We start from the raw sequence: 18045 nt of genomic DNA on the forward strand, positions 1-18045 counted from the left end.
ATTTAATTAACAAAGCCTTCATTTTTCATACTTCGGTTTGTAGATAATCAGAATATCTATCCCAGAAACAAAATGGGTAGTGTAGAAACTCTGTATGCTAATTTATGTTCTTATGTATTTTACTGGTGCAGTTTTACCAGGTATAATTTGGAATTATAATAGTTACTTTGGAGAAATTTTGATATAGACTAGATTGTACATTTTGAGGCACAAAGGAAATCATATTTCTACTTCCCAGTGGAGTGCTTTATTTAATTTCTGTAAGGACTCTTCCACCTTGAAACTGGACTTTAAAATTGCCTGACATAATAATTGCTTAAGGCAAATTAAAATCATGAGAAAATTAGAAATGCCTTATTTGTAGATCCACAAAAGCCCATTTCATTCCCCTCCATATCTTTTCTACTTTTCCCTTACCCATCTTTCACTTCCAGGACCTTGTTCAATTTTCATTGATTCCTTACTTTTACTCCTCTTCCTTTTCCTCAACTCACAAAACCCTCATTTACTGCATCTTAAATTTTATGTTCTCACTTGGGAAAGACTTCAACATGTAGCTATGTTTGGATTTCTGTGCCATTGTTTGGACTTCCCATAGCCCCAAATAAAAAAGAATAATGTTTATTAAGATGATCATGTGGTTTTGTCTTTTATTGATTTAGAGTATTGCACTAATAGATTTTCAGTTGATGAAACAACCTTGCATTACTGGGATAAATCACCGTTAGTTATGATGCTTTATCTTTTCAAAATTTTGCTGGATTCAATGTGCTAATATTTTGTTGAGTATTTTTGTCATATTCATAAGAGATATGAGTAGGTTTTAAAATTTTTTATTTGGCTGCACTGGATCTTACTTGCGACTTGTGGGATCTTCGATCTTTGTTGTGGCAGGTGAAATCTTTGGTTGCTGCATGCAAACTCTTAGTTGTGACATGTGGGATCTAGTTCCATGACCACAGGTCAAACCCAGGCCCCCTGCATTGGGAGCACAGAGTCTTATTAGTCACTGGACCACCAGGGAAGTCTCTATATATTCTTTTTTTTCTTATAATATCTTGTCTGCTTTTACTATCAGTGGCCTCATAGAATGAGTTGAGAAATATTCCTTCTTTTTCTATTTTTTGGCAGGTGTGATGCAAAACCTCTATTAAATGACTATCTGATCCTGGGATTTTCCTTGTAGAAAGTTTTTTTTTTTTATGACTAACTCAATCTCTTCACTTGTTATAGGTCTATTCAGATTTTTATATTTTTTCTATAATCAATTTTGGTAGTTTGTGTCTTTCTAGGAATTTTCCCATTTCATCTACATTATCTAATTTGTTGGTCCACACTTGCTCACAACATATGAACCTTATCATATGTGATTCTTATTTCTACAAGGTCAGTACTCATGTTCTTTCTCTCATTTCCAATTCTAGTAATTTTATTCCTTTTCTTTTCGTCAATCTAGCTAAATTTTGTCAATCTTACTGATCTTTTAAAAGGACTATCTTTTAGTTTTATTGATATTTTATTTTTTTCTGTACCTTAGTTCATCAATACCTATTATGTCTTACTATTTATGATCTTCTGGTTTATTTAGGTTTAGTTTGCTCTTCTTTTTTTCCCTTCAGTGTCTTAAGGTAGAAGTTTAATTTATTAATTTAAGATCATCCTTCTTTTTGAACTTGCAGTTGTAAATTTCCCTCTAAGCACTTGTCTCCCATTAAGGTTTGGTATGTTGTGCTCTATTTTTATTTACCACAAACTATTATTTTTTTTGACACTTCTTCCTTTGATGATTGGTCATTTAGTAATATATTATTTAATTTTACATATTTTTTGCATTTCCCAATTTTTTGTTATTAATTTCTAATTTCCATTAAAGGGGAACACCCTTTAGTGAGTTATCTTTTTTAATTTATCAAAACTTGCTTCATGTCGTGGTTATGGTTTATCCTGGAGACTGTTTCATGTGTACATGAGTACATTTGAGTACACTGAGTGTACATTTTATTGATGGAGTTTTCTGTAGAAGTCTATTGTATCTAGTTTCTAGTATCTAGTTTCTACAGACAGTTGTTCAAGTCTTCTGTTTCCTTGTTGATCTTATGCATGGTTATTTCATACAGGATTGATAGTGGAGTATTGAAATCTCTGTTGTGGAATTATAATGTCTTAGTGTTGGTTTCTTTATATTTATTCTTTGGAGTTCCTTGAGTTTATTGGATTTGTAGATACATGTGTGCACTTTGTTGCTCAGTCATGTCCGACTCCTTGCAACCCCATGAACAGTAGCCTGTCAGGCTCCTCTGTCCATGGAATTTTTCAGGCAAGAATACTGGAGCAGGTTGCCATTTCCTACTCCAGGGGATCTTCCTGACCCAGGGATTGAACCCATATCTCTTGCATCTCTTGCATTGGCAGCCACCTGGGAAGGCCAGTATATTTTAAAAATAATCTTTCTACTCATTTCTCCTTCTCTTCTCACTCTTGGGCTCCAATAATGTATATATTCTAATTCTTGGTGTCCCATGAGTCCCTTAGGGCTCCAATTACTTTTCTTCAATCTTTTTTCTTTCTGTTCCTCAAACATTTCCATTGTCCTACCTTCCAAGTTTGCTGATTCTTTATTCTGCCTACTGGTTTTGGCCGTTGAACTACTCTGGTGAATTTTTCACTTCAGTTATTGTATTTTTCAGCTTAAAAAAAAATCTTTGGTTGTATTGGGTCTTTATTGCTGCGTGGGCTTTTCTCTAGTTGTGACAAGTGGGGGCTCCTCTCTAGCTGTAGTGTGTAGGTTTCTCATTGTGTTGGCTTCCCTAGTTGTGGAGCACCTGCTCTAGGATGTTTGAACTTCAGTAGTTGTGGCTCCCAGTCTCTAGAGCACAGGCTCAAGAGTTGTGGCACATGGGTTAAGCCACTCCACAGCATGTGGGATCTTCCCAGATCAGAGATCCAATATGTGTTTCCTATATTGGCAGGAAGATTCGTTACTGGTGAACCACAATGGAAGTCCTCAGGTTTGTTTTTTATACCATTTTCCTATTGAAGAGTATCTTGTTTCTCCCCCAGTGTTTTGGATAGTGTAAACAATGCTTATAATGCTATTAACAGTTATCTAGAGGTTTTTGTGTGAAGGTAAGTTATTACTACTCTGGGATAAGCACCCAGGAGTGCAATTTTAAGTCTATTTTTTCCAAAAGAATAGGCAATTATTTTCCAGAATGACTGTTGTGTTTTATATTCTTAGAAGCCACTTATGAATGGTCTAGTTTTCTGCATCCTTGCTGACACTTGATATTTTAACTTTTTATTTTAGTCATTCTGGTAGGTATATAATGATATCTTATTATAGTTTTAATTTGCATGTACCCAAATGCTACTGATATTGAAAATATTTTCATGTGTTTCTTTGACATCTGTATATATATTTTGGTGAAATGTTTCTTCATGTCTGTCAAGGTTCTAATTGGGCTATTCACCAAAGCAATCTTGAGAAAGAAGAATGGAACTGGAGGAATCAACCTGCCTGACTTCAGGCTCTACTACAAAGCCACAGTCATCAAGACAGTATGGTACTGGCACAGAGACAGAAATACAGATCAATGGAACAAAATAGGAAGCCCAGAGATAAATCCACGCCCTTATGGACACCTTATCTTTGACAAAGGAGGCAAGAATATGCAATGGAGAAAAGACAATCTCTTTAACAAGTGGTGCTGGGAAAACTGGTCAACCACTTGTAAAAGAATGAAACTAGAACACTTTCTAATACCATACATAAAAATAAACTCAAAATGGATTAAAGATCTAAACATAAGACCAGAAACTATAAAACTCCTAGAGAACACAGGCAAAACACTTTCTGACATAAATCACAGCAGGATCCTCTATGACCCACCTCCCAGAATATTGGAAATAAAAGCAAAAATAAACAAATGGGACCTAATTAAAATTAAAAGCTTCTGCACAACAAAGGAAATTATAAGCAAGGTGAAAAGACAGCCTTCAGAATGGGAGAAAATAATAGCCAATGAAGCAACTGACAAAGAATTAATCTCAAAAATATACAAGCAACTCCTGCAGCTCAATTCCAGAAAAATTAACGACCCAATCAAAAAATGGGCCGAAGAACTAAACAGACTTTTCTCCAAAGAAGACATACAGATGGCTAACAAATACTTGAAAAGATGCTCAACATCACACATTATCAGAGAAATGCAAATCAAAACCCCAGTGAGGTACCATTTCACACCAGTCAGAATGGCTGCTATCCAAAGGTCTACAAGCAATAAATGCTGGAGAGGGTGTGGAGAAAAGGGAACCCTCTTACACTGTTGGTGGGAATGCAAATTACAGCCATTATGGAGAACGATGTGGAGATTCCTTAAAAAACTGGAACTAGAACTGCCGTACGACCCAGCAATCCCACTGCTGGGTATACACACTGAGGAAACCAGAATTGAAGGAGACACATGTACCCTAATGTTCATCGCAGCACTGTTTATAATAGCCAGGACATGGAAGCAACCTAGATGTCCATCAGCAGATGAATGGATAAGAAAACGGTGGTAAATATACACAATGGAGTATTACTCAGCCATTAAAAAGGATACATTTGAATCAGTTCTAATGAAGTGGATGAAGCTGGAGCCTATTATACAGAGTGAAGTAAGCCAGAAAGAAAAACACCAATACAGTATACTAACGCATATATATGGAATTTGGAAAGATGGTAACGATAACCCTGTATGCAAGACAGCAAAAGAGACACAGATGTATAGAACAGTCTTTTGGACTCTGTGGGAGAGGGTGAGGGTGGGATGATTTGGGAGAATGGCATTGAAACATGTATAATGTCAAATGTGAAACAAATCGCCAGTCCAGGTTCGATGCATGATACAGGATTCTCAGGGCTGGTGCACTGGTATGACCCAGAGGGATGGTACAGGGAGGGAGGTGGGAGGGGCATTCAGGATGGGGAACACGTGTACATCCACGGTGGATTCATGTTGATGTATAGCAAAACCAATATAATATTGTAAAGTAATTAGCCTCCAATTAAAATAAATAAATTTATATTTTAAAAATAATTGGGCTATTGTTTTTTACTGTTGAATTTTGTTTTTTCATTGTACATTCTAGATATGAGTTCTTTGTCAGTTTTATGTGCTTGCAGGCAATTTCTCCAAAATTTTAGCTTTTATTCCCATACCCTAAATATGGTATTTCACAAAGTAAACTTTCTTAAATCTTGATGAAGTCTAATTTATCAAATTTTTCCTTTTACAGACTATGCTTTTGCTATCAAGTCTAAGGACTCTTTCCCTACCCTTAGATCTTAAAGATTTTCTCCTATTTTTGGTAAAAGTTTTAGAGTTTTATGTTTTATTTTATGTTAATGATCCATTTTGAATTGATTTTAATATAAGATATGAGACTTCGGTGGGTCTTTTTATTTGTTTTTTGTTTTTCCTAACAAAGTCCATTTGCTGTAACAGTATTTGCTAGAAAAGCTGTCTTTCTTGCATTTAATTGCTTTTGCACCTTTGACAAATTCAGTTAATTCAGAACATTTGAGTGGGTCTATTTTTGGATTATTTATTTTGTTCCATAGATTGATCTACCTGTCTATTTATGTACCAATAATACGACTTGATTTCTGCAGCTGTATAATAACTCTTAAAGTAGAATACACTGGTTCCTTCTAATTTTTACTGTTTTTAAAAATTGCTTGAGGTATTATAGTTCCTCTATCATTCCATATAATCTTATCTGTCTATAGAAAATCTTGTTGAGGTTTTGGTAAAAATTGTGCTAAATCCATATGTTAATTCAGGGAAAAGTAACATCTCCCCATGGCATATTGAGTCATCCAATTCATGAACACAATAGAAATCCCCGCTTATTTAGATATTCTTCCATTTCTTTCATCAGTGTTTTGTTGTTTTCAGAATATGGTATACATTTACACCTAAGTATCTTTTTTGAACTAATGTAAGTAGTATTGTATTTTAAATTTAATTTTGGTGTATTTTCATTGTTAGTATATGAAAATACATTCATTTTTGTATGTTTGTTTTCTGTGACATTTCTGAACTCACTTTTCTAGGAGGTTTTTAACAATTCCTTGAGGTTTTAATGTATACAGCTGTGATATCTGTAATTAGGGGCAGCTTTGTTTTTCTCATCCATATTCCTCTTATTTCCTTTTCTTGCTTTATTGCACGGAGTAGAACTTCCTGCACTATGCTAAAGAGTAGCATTTGGCCTTGTTTCCAATCAGAGGTTGACACATTCAGTTCTTCACAATTAAGTATAATGTTTTCTGGAATCAAGATCACTGGGAGAAATAGTAACCTCAGATATGCAGATGACATCACCCTTATGGCAGAAAGTGAAGAACTGTTCATGAAAGTGAAAGAGGAGAGTGAAAAGCTGACTTAAAACTCAACATTTAAAAAACGAAGATCATGGCATCCAGTCCAATCACTTCATGGCAAATAGAAGGGGAAACTGTGACAGACTTTCTTTTCTTTCTTTTCTTGGGCTCCAAAATCATTTTGGATGGTGACTGCAGCCATGAAATTAAAAGACTTTTGTTCCTTGGAAGAAAAGCTGTAACACATCTAGACAGCACATTAAAAGGCAGAGACATTGCTTTGCCGACAAAGGTCCATGTTGTCAAAGCTATGGTTTTTGCAGTAGTCATGTATGGTTGTGAGAGTTGGACCATAAAGAAAGCTGAGTGCTGAAGAATTGATGCTTTTGAACTGTGTTGTTGGAGAAGACTCTTGAGGGTCCCTTGGACTGCAAGGAGATCCAACCAATCAATCCTAAAGGAAATCAGTCTTGAATATTCATTGGAAGGACTGATGCTGTAGCTGAAGCTCCAGTACTTTGGTCCCCTGATGCGAAGACCTGACTCATTGGAAAAGACCCTGATATTGGAAAAGATTGAAGATAGGAGGAGAAGAGGACAACAGAGGATGAGATAGTTGGATGGCATCACTGACTTGATGGACATAAGTTTGAGCAAGCTCCGGGAGATGGTGATGGACAGGGAAGCCTGGTGTGCTGCAGTCCACTGGGTAGCAAAGAGTCGGATATGACCGAGGGACTGAATTTTCTATAGGATTGTCATGGATGCACTTTATCAAGTTGAGAAAGTTCTATGATTTTTGAGGAAAAGTCAGATATAATTTTTATATTAGTTCATGTATAGGTAAAGTGTATTTTCCCTCTGGCCTCTTTCAGGATTTTTTAAATTAAACTTTTTATTTTGGGATAATTGTACATTCAAATTTAGTTGTAAGTCATAATACAGAGAGATCTTATGTACCTTTCACCCAGTTTCCCCTGATGATAACATAGAGTAAAACTGTAGTACAATAATATAATTTTAATTTAATCTTTGATTTTTAACAATGTGAAACTGATATGCCTAGATGTAGATATTTTGGCATTTATTCTGCTTAGTGTTATCTGAGCTTCCTGGTTCTGTGATTTGATGTCTGAAATTAATTTGGAGGAAATTCTCAGTCATTATTATCTCAAATATTTTTTCCTTTTCTCTCTTTCTTCTCCTAGTACTCTCATTATGTGCATGTTATACTTTTAAAAATTTGGCCTACTGTCCTTTGATTTTATGTTCTGTTTTTTTAAAACCTTTTTACTCTTTGCTTACCATTTTCTGAGGAGTCTATTGATATATCTTCTAGCTCAGAGATTCTTTCCTCATCCATGTCCAATCGACTAATGAAGATCAAATTCATCATTAGTCATCAAAGTTATCTTTCATTTCCATTACATTTTTAAAAAATCTCTAACATTTCTTTTTGGTTCTTCCTTAGGACTTCCATCTCTGTTTACATTGCCCATCTCTTCTGTTCTTATATATTGTCTATCCATTGATGTCATTAGTATATTAACCATAGTTGATTTAAAATCCCAATCTGATAATTTCAACATTCCTGTCATGTCTGGTTCTGATGTTTGCTCTGCTCTTCAAATCGTGGAGTTTTTTCACCCCTTTTGGTATACCTCATAATTTTTTATTGATAGCTGGATATAATATACCTGGTAGAAAGAACTGCTATAACTAGTCTAGTCATAATGAGGTAGTGAGGTGTGGGGTGAAGGGAAACATTCTATAGTCCTATGATTAGGTCTCAGTCTTTTAGTGACCTTATGCTTCTGCACTATGAACTTCACAAGTGTTTCTCATTCCCTCCACCACAGGTCAGATGGGATAGCTAGAATGCCCTGGAATTGGGTATTTTTCTTCTGTCTTAGGGAAGGTTAGAGTCTGCTGGAACTGGGTATTTCCTTTCCTTTAGGTCAGTTAGGTTCTGATAATAAACAATAAATAATTAAACTTCCATTAGTTAGTTTCCCCTGAGGGAAGGCTTCTTAAGAAGCAAAGAGTACTCTGGGTATTTCACAATGGTTCCTTTTCCCCTCCCACTGCCAGAAACATGAAGGGATTTTGTTTTTCTGATATTTACTGTAGGAATATGGTCAAGCTCTGGGAGATAAATTTCAAAATATTTTTGCCCTAAGCTAAGTCGCTTCAGTCGTGTCCGACTCTGTGTGACCCCATAGACGGCAGCCCACCAGGCTCCCCAATCCCTGGGATTCTCCAGGCAAGAACTCTGGAGTGGGTTGCCATTTCCTTCTCCACTGCATGAAAGTGAAAAGTGAGAGTGAAGTCGCTCAGCGACTCTTAGCGACCCCATAGATGCAGCCTACCGGGCTCCTCCATCCACAGGATTTTCCAGGCAAGAGTACTGGAGTGGGGTGCCATTGCCTTCTCCGATTTCCTCCACCTCAAAATACGTCCCCCTAGATTTTTCAGCTCTGAGACTCATCCACATTGAGCCTCAAGCACTTTATGCATTATAATTTAAATACTCCTGCTCCAGCTCTGATTCCCATAGTGGCTTCTGCTCTTGGGTCTCTGTGTCAGTAATCTCTGACTTTCTGTATTTCCCTATTTCTTTTATTTTGGGGGCAGTGGTTTGCCCTATGTCCTCCCTTCTCTTACATATCCAAAAGAGGTTGTTGACTTTTTTCAGTCTGCTCAATTTTTGTTGTTAGAATGGAGTGGTGATTTCAAAGCCTCTTACATTCAGAACTAGAAACTGGAAGTCCTTGATAGTGTCTTTTGATGGAAAAATTATTTTTCAACTTTTTCAGAGTCTAATTTGTCTATTTCTTATTTTGTTGCCTGTACCACATACAGGGAATCATCACCAAATTGAAAGTCATGAAGCTTTTGCCATGTATTCAGCTAAGTATTTTACAGTTTTAAGTCTTAAATTTAGGTCATGGATCTATTTGAGTTAATTTTTGTATGTGGTGGTCAGTAAGGGTATAACTCATAACGATATCCTGTTTTCCCAGGTGGTGCTAGTGCTCAAGAACCCACCTGCCAATGCAGGAGACGTAAGAGATGTGGGTTTGATCCATGGGTCAGGAAGATCCCCTGCAGGAGGGCATGGCAACCCACTCCAGTCTTCTTGCATGGAGAATCCCATGGACAGAGGAGCCACAAAGAATCGGACATAACTGAAGCAATTTAGCATATCCTGTTTTCCCAGCACCATTTGTTGAAAAGACTTATTTTTCCTCCTCTTGAACGGTCTTAGCACTTTTGTTGAAAATCGTTTGACCATATATGTAAGAATTTCTTTCTGGATTTTTTTTTTTCTATCCCATTGGTCTATGTGTCTGTCTTTATGACAGTGCCACACTGTTTTGATTACTGTAGCTTTGTATTAAGTTTTGAAATGAGGAAATGTGAGTCTTTTGGCTTTGCTCTTTTTCAGGATTGTTTTGGCTATTTATGGTCCCTTGAGATTCTGTATATTTCCATATGCATGCCTGCTAAGTCACTTCAGTCATGTCCAACTCTTTACAATGCTATGTACTGCAGCCCACCAGGCTCCTCTGTCCATGGGATTCTCCAGGCAAGAATACTCGAGTGTGTTGCCATGCCCTCCTCAAGGGAATCTTCCAGACCCAGGGATGGAAACTGTGTCTCCTACATCTTATGCATTGGCAGGCAGGTTCTTTACCACTAGTGCCACCTGGGAAGCCTATGTTTCCATATGCTGCTGCTGCTGCTGCTAAGTTGCTTCAGTCATGTCTGACTCTTTGTGACCCTATGGATTATAGCCAACCAGGCTCCTCTGTCCATGGGGATTCTCCAGGCAAGAAGACTGGAGTGGGTTGCCGTGCCCTCTTCCAGGGGGTCTTCCCGACCCAGGAATTGAACCCAAATCTCCTGTATTGCAGGCAGATTCTTTACCACTGAGCCACCAAGGAAGCTCATGTTTTCATAGACTAATTACCAAAAACTAAAGAAGGAAACCATTTTGTCACCACCACCAGAGAGAAGACAAAAACTGTAAAAAGATAATTTATTTCAAATATGAAGCTTTAAAAAAGCAAGATTTTAAAGTAAAGTGAGAGTGACAGGAAAGGTGTAATGCTTTTTCAATGCTATTTTCAAGGAGAGGTGGCCAGACTTCAGAGCCTGCTGCTCTCACTTCTGCTCCTTACAGCCTGAGGGACTGGCAGTGGCCAGATACATTCTTGGTCCCTGAGGAAGCCAAACACAGCACCTTCGTGGGTCGCATCGCCCAGGACCTGGAGCTGGAGCTGGTGGAGCTGGTGCCATGCCTGTTCTGGGTTGCATGGGGAACTGGTTCCACAGGGAACTTCTGAAGATGAATCTGCAGAATGGTATTTTGTTTGTGAATTCTCAGATCCATTGAGAGAAGCTATGTGGACAGAGGGCCAAATGTAGTATCCACCTAGAGGTAATCGTGGACAGGCCGCCTCAGGTTTTCCCTGTGGATGTGGAGGTGCACGCTTTAATAAAAATCCTCTGGTCTTTGGAGCAAGAGAAACAGGTTAATTTATTTCTGAATCTAGATTGCTAGATTCGCATTTCCCGATAGAGGGCGCTGCTATCAAAGACATTGGTACCAATGCTATTCTAACCCTCAGCTCCAGGGTTTATTTCTTTTTGGGTGTACAGGCACGTGGTGAACTAAGTCACTCTAACTTGAATTGAAGTCTTTGGATAAGAAGAAACAACAGAACTTCATTTATGATTGACAGCCACTGGGACGGGAGCAAACCAGAACTAGAAGGTACAGTTCAGCTGCTGATCACAGTGCTTGACGCTCCATTGTTTGCCCAGGCCGTGTACACAGTGTACTTATTAGAGACTATAGCAAATGGAACATTAGTGATCACATTAAACACCTGTGACGCTGATGAAGGTGTAAATGGTGAAACTGCCTTTTCCTTTGGCAATGATATCCCTCTTGACATAAAAAGAAACAGCTTCAAAAATAATTCCAGCTCAGGGGAAATTAGGCTATTTGGTAGACTGAATACGAAGAAATGAAACCCTATGAAATTCAGGTAAAAGCAGTTGATAAAGGAGGTCCTCTAGTATCAAATGACTGCAAGGTTTTAGTGAGTGCTGGATGTAAATGATCATACTCTACCAGTTAGAGGACCCTTCACTCTGCACTGTCATTGCCTTCATTTCCTTGTCCAACTGTGACTGTGGTGTCAGTGGGTAGGTGACCTGCACCCTGAGGCCTCATGTCCCCTTCAAGCTGATGTCCACCTAAAAGAATTAATTGGTGCTGGACAGAGCCCTGGACTGTGAAAGCGTTTTGAAATATGTGGTGATGGTGACTGTAAGGTGCTCACCTTCCCTGTCGACCACGACCAACATGCTCGTGGAGGTGGCCAATGTGAACTGCAACATGCCTGGCTGCTGCCTCTTGAGCTGGGTGACTGGGCTGTGCGGTGAGCCAGCTGGTGGCAGGGTAGGTGAGTGCGGGCCACGTGGTGGCAAAGGCGCACACAGTGGATGCGGACTGGGCTATACCACAAGCTGTCTTAAGGACTCGGGGCTACCATGTGTGTTTGTCATACGAGCTGTAGCCGGTGGTGGGTGGCGAGCACAGCGCATTCCTCGTGGGGCTGTACACTGGCGAAATCCACATGACGCACGCCCTGGACAAGGTGGACGCACTGCGCCTGTTGGTGCTGGTGAAGGACGAGGGTGAGCCGGCGCTGCCGGCCATGGCTACCGTGCCAGAGGACAGCAGCTGGGTGCTCAAGGCCTCTTTGTGGGCTTCGATGGGCATCGCCGGAGCAGAAATGGTGTTAGTGGGATGTCAACGTGTACCTGACCATCGCCATCTGTGCTGTGTCCAGCCTGTTGATGTCATGCTGCCGCTGTACACGTCGCTGTGGTGCTCCGTGCTGCCCATCGAGGGTGCATGTGGTCCACGAAGCCTAAGCTGGTGCGCTCCATCATGGTGGGGAGCTGGTCTTACTCTCAGCAGACTCAGCAGAGGGCGGGTGCTCTGGGGAGGGACCACCCAACACCGACCTCATGGCTTCCAGCTCCGTCTTTGTTCAGGTCTGAACACGTTGGGAGGAAATGAATATCCAGAAACAAATTCGGATCTTTCTGGTAATGTAAATTCAACTTCCAAGCTTTAGGTTTAGTTTTTTAATTTTTTATCTAACCATCTTTTCAAATGTCACTTTAAAAACTGTATTCCAAGTGTTCGCTAAAGTCAGAACAAATCTTACCATTTATTGTAGATGTTTATTCTATTACATATTGCTGCACCTTGAATTGAACTTGGAGTCAAACAACAAGCACATATAGGGACAAATCATCATATTCCTTGGTTTAAATAGCAGGATGCTTTTGAAAGAAATACTGAAGTATTAAGTAGGTTTGAGCATATTTAACATAGGATCTTAATGTAGTCAAATACAGTGACATTTTCATTTCTCATAATGAAATGTCAAGCTCTGGACAAAAAATTATAGGCAAATTTTTAGAAACCATTTGCCTTTCCTTAATATTTTAAGTTTCAAACTGGGCAATTTAAAAAATCATTTTAAGCAAAAGTAATTTAAAATACATTTTAGGATGATATTTTAACTTTTGTATTAAAATATAGTTATTTTTTGGTTGCCATTATGGTCACTATCCTGATGCCAATGACTTTGAGTTCTCCTGGTTCTAGAAAGATTGATGTGGAATGATTTTGTTATTATAGGATCATTGAATAGGCAACACTTACTGAGCACCTTCCATTTACTCACAAATGTTCTAAGGCACTTTATTTTTATTTCTCTCAGCCTTTCCAATAACTTTGTGAAGTGCATACTTTGATCTCACTTTGTGGATGAATGCTGGGGGCGCTCTGCAGAAAGAGAGAGGCAGTGGAACTTCCCTCAGCAAAGCCAAGGGGTCCCGAGGAGAGGTGAGCCTGCTGTCCGCCAACCCAGCCCCTCGGCGAGCGAGATACAACTACACGCGACAGGACTTCCGTCTAAGCAGTTCCGCTTTATTGCCACAAACTCTAGGTTCATATAGGCAAGCAGGAAGGTTCTGCGAGGGACTTTCCATAGTTGCACCAATCACGTTAAAGGTCAAATCGTAATATGCCATAGTTTCACCAATCACGTTAAAGGTCAAATCGTCATGTGCCTTCATTATAACAGGAGTCTATGGTGATCACGCACTGTCCACGTGCACGGAAATCAAGAGAGCCAATCAAAAAACTTTAACATAGACCACGCTCCTAGCTCTTCCGCCAGGCGCCATCTTAGTTTCCTACCGCAAAGCTAACCCATCTTTTTTAAGGTTTCCCATTTAGGGCCCCACAGAGGAAGGTACTGAGGCTCAGAAAAACTAAGTGCAGTATTTTTACTTAGTTTCCTCTAAATTTCCCAAGGATATCCAAAATTGGCTTGTTCTAATGCACTTCATTGCCTTGTATAAAGTATTTAAAGTAGCTTACAATGGAAGATATAAGAATGATTTTTAAAATCTGTTTAAAAGTCAAAGTAAAAGATCAAGAGAAGAGTGGGAACAATTTATCAAAAAATCAATAATAGGTTGAGTGCAAATACTAATACTCATCTTCCTAGAAGTAAATACAGAAATATAAAAAAGAATAAAAGGAAATTCTCTGTACCAAATTTTCAAGAGAGGGGAAAAAAAAACTCTCTTTCTGCTGTAAACTCAAACAGTTGATTACTGATCATTATGTAAGGGTTTAGCAATATACTGAAGAGTATGTTTGATAGCAGTTTTGCAAAACCAGCTGAAACACATTTGTTAAAAATATTATACTTGTTAGTCACTAAGTCAAGAACATAATGTTAAATTTTATTTCCTATGTTTGATTCTGAAGTTACACAAGCATTAAATGAACATATTTTTGTCTACATTCAAATAAACATACAGAAAATGTCCTATGAAAGTCCCCTTATAGAAGCATTCTATAAGAAGTTGGTATAATTTAGTAGTTAAGTTTCTAGAGATTTGAACTGATAGAGAACTGTTGCTTAGAGTGTTTCAAAAAACAGAACAAGATGTTTCTGTAACTTTTCAAATATTAATCATCATCCCCCTAGGCTTTTGGCAAAAACCAAAGTAATATTAATAATAATAATAATTTTAAAGTCATATTTGCCAAGTTTCCAGCTCCTTTAAATGTGAGGTAAACTTTGCAAGATTATAAAGTTGGGAAAGATAAATTGAGTCACAAAAGAGTTTCTCTTCCCTAATTCACACTACCTATGTCCCCATGTCCAGGCTTAGGAATTTCTCTAGGGACACTCAATATATTTACAGATGGACCCATTCCACAAGCACAAATGGAAAGCCTACTGCATACTAAGTCCTGCTGTAGAAAGTAGGGACCTAGCAAGAGTGAAACAAGATAGGTGAGGTCCCTGACTTCAAGGTGATCACACTGTAACCCATTTAAAATTACAATTGTGTTATGAAAAGACTTGGATTTGGTGTAATATTGCCTTTTCAGTTTTATTTGTTTAAACAAATTGTCTTATAAAGGAGAAACTCATTCTATTAATAACTTTTTAAAAATAGGCAATATAATGCTGACTGCTATTAGCCGTAGTTAATATTCTTTTGCCATTCAGAATCTTTGTGCCAACTTTCAATAGTTTTGTCTTCCTTTATAAGATTTCTTCCATGAAATGTATTCTTTCCTTTCTTCTTCTTTATTAAGATGACCCAGTTGCCTTATTTTTCTACTTTTCCACCATTCTTTGCTATCATTAACGTGTTATATAGATTTATGGGAAAGTTTATTTCTTGGCACATATTTCATGGTATGTTTACAATTCAAATTAGTCATTCATTTGGGAAATGTATTAACTTAAAACGGTCATATCTTCAAAAGGTAAAGTTATATATGCTGAGATCTTATCAGATATGGCGGGCTACAGTTCATAGAGTTGCAAAGAGTTGGACACAACTGAAGCAACTTAGCACACATGCAATTTGATTAGTTTTGGTTAATATTAATTATCCATTAAAGCTGGCAGCTTCACACCTTTGTCATCTATCTGAAAAAACTAGACAGAGATCATTGTGCTGTTAATACTTTTTATTCTCATTTTTCTATGAAGGCTCCAGAAATCATCCCAGTGGAAACAAAACCTATCATTGCTTCCAGTAAAATATTGGTAAAACATACCATATTATCATTTGATTATTCAATTTCAGTAATGAATTTAAATTTCATAACTATGATTTTAGGATACTTTCAAGTTACCTTGGTATAATTATAACAATGTAATTTAATTTGTAGGGGAATACTACAAATTAGCATTGTCTAAAATATAAGGAATAATACCCAAGAAGATTATCTCTTGATATGTTTCTTCTTTTTCAGAAAACTTCCTTTCTAAGATTAGAACTGTGATTCTATTTTCTAGTATTTGTTGTTCAGTTTCTAAGTCGCGTCTGACTCTTTGTGATCCCACAAACTGCAGCATGCCAGGTTTCTCTGTCCTTCACTATCTCCCTGAGTTTGCTCAAACTCATGTCAATTGACATGACCATTGACCTGACATGTCCAAACTCATGACCACTGAGTCAGTGATGCCATACATCTCATCCTCTGTTGCCCCTTCTCCTCCTGCCCTCCATCTTTCCCAGCATCAGGGTCTTTTCCAATGAGTCAGCTCTTTGCATCAGGTGGCCAAATTATTGCAGCTTCAGCATCAGTCTTTCCAGTGAATATTCAGGACTGATTTCCTTTAGGATTGACTGGTTGGATCTCCTTGCAGTCCAGGAGACTCTCAAGAGTCTTCTCCAACACCACAGTTTGAAAGCATCGATTCTTTGGTGCTCAGCCTTCCTTATAGTCCAACTCTCACATCCATATATGACTACTGGAAAAACCATAGCTTTTACTATATGGACCTTTGTCAGCAAAGTGATGTCTCTGCTTTTTAATAAGCTATCTAGGTTGTCATAGCTGTTCTTCCAAGGAGCAAGCATCTTTTAATTTAATGGCTGCAGTCATCGTCCACATTGATTTTGGAGCCCAAGAAAATGAAATCTGACACTGTTTCCACATTTTCCCCATCTTTTGCCGTGAATTCATGGGACCAGATGCCGTAATCTTAGTATTTTGGATGTTGAGTTTTAAGGCAGCATTTTAACTCTCTTCTTTCACCTTCATCAAGAATGTTCTTTTGCTTCTCTTCACTTCCTGCTCTTGAAGTGGTATCATCTGCATATTTGAGGTTGTTGATATTTCTTCTGGCAATCTTGATTCCAGCTTGTGATTCATTCAGCTTACTGTTATTTTCTAGTATGTGCTGTGCTATGCTTAGTCATGTCCAACTTTTTGCAACCCTATGGGTTGTAGCCTGCCAGGCTCTTCTGTCCATGGAGATTCTCCAGGCAAGAATACTGGAGTGAGTTGCCATGCCCTTTTCCAGGAGATCTTCCCGAACCAGGGATCAAGCCCAGGTCTCCCTCATTGCAGACGAATTCTTTACCATCTGAACCATCAGGGAAGCCTATGAATACTGCAGTGGTCCACCTATCCCGTTTCCAGGGGATCTTCCCAACCCAAGAATCAAACCAGGGTCTCCTGCAGTGCAGGATTCTTTACCAACTGACCTACCAGGGAAGCCCATTTTCTAGTATAACAGTAAATAATTAGAGAAGTTAGGTATCACTTCAAAGTACCTTTGAGACTTATGGTCAGGCAAGAATGCAAATAGATGAGAATGAGAAACAGTTGTTTATTTTGGTAGCCACTGTCAATATTTCTGTTCTCCTCCTTCTGGGAACACTGGAAGATTTCATTTCCTTGCTATCCTGAGCTTTGATTTTTTTTGATCAAATACATGTGAATGATGTATGTCACTTCCAAGCAGAAACAGATGATTGCCAGTGAAAGATTGCCTCCTGCTGTCTTTTCCTATTGTAGCATTTGTGGAAGTACAGGTTGATGCTGAGATGCCATTGATCAAAATATTCTGGGATGCTGAGCCAACATGTGGAGAAAAGCTGTCCTAGACCAGTCTCCCATAACCACAGAGGACTTTGCAGGAGTCAGAGATAAAATCATGTTTATTTCAAATAGAAACAGTCAATATACAGCAACATGGTTATTGGGGTTCCACTGCCATTAAACTAATGTGAATAGAATATATTTTACAAGAACAGCATTACAACATGTAGTCTATACAACTGATAGGAGAACATTTTTATTGACCCTTTCACTAAAGTATCTGACCATTAAGTAGATTATATAACTTGGATTCTATGGAAAAAATATTGTGTAGTGATTTCTTTTTATATAAAAATCAGGAGAAGAAAAATAATAAACTGAATTTAAAATGTTTTAGGCACCTCTTTTTTTTTTCTTGCCTATCATCCATTTCCCTTTCTTGTTTTCTTCCTTCAGGGGCTTTGTTGTAGTTTTGTGAAAGATTTGAATGAGCATTTTCGAAGAATGAATGCTCAGAGACATAAAATCATAGGGAATTGACAGTTTGCTTTGGTAAGTGCAAAGGGTATTCTTAGCAATGGATACTATATTGGTTTTGTAATGCTTCTGTATGTAACAAATTACCACAATCTTGGGGGCTTGAAACAACACAACAGAAATTTATTCTCTCAGAGTTCTAGAGGCCAGAAGTCCAACAAGGTGTTGGCAGGGC

The 18045-nt window shown here is 38.2% G+C and overlaps 1 pseudogene; it reads left to right on the forward strand.

The window, feature by feature from the left end:
- Positions 1-10480: 10480 nt before the first annotated feature.
- On the forward strand, positions 10481-12451 carry LOC128051023 (protocadherin alpha-1-like; annotated as a pseudogene).
- Positions 12452-18045: the final 5594 nt, after the last annotated feature.

This window comes from Budorcas taxicolor, chromosome 7 (assembly GCF_023091745.1).
Source record: "Budorcas taxicolor isolate Tak-1 chromosome 7, Takin1.1, whole genome shotgun sequence".
NCBI lineage: Eukaryota > Metazoa > Chordata > Mammalia > Artiodactyla > Bovidae > Budorcas > Budorcas taxicolor.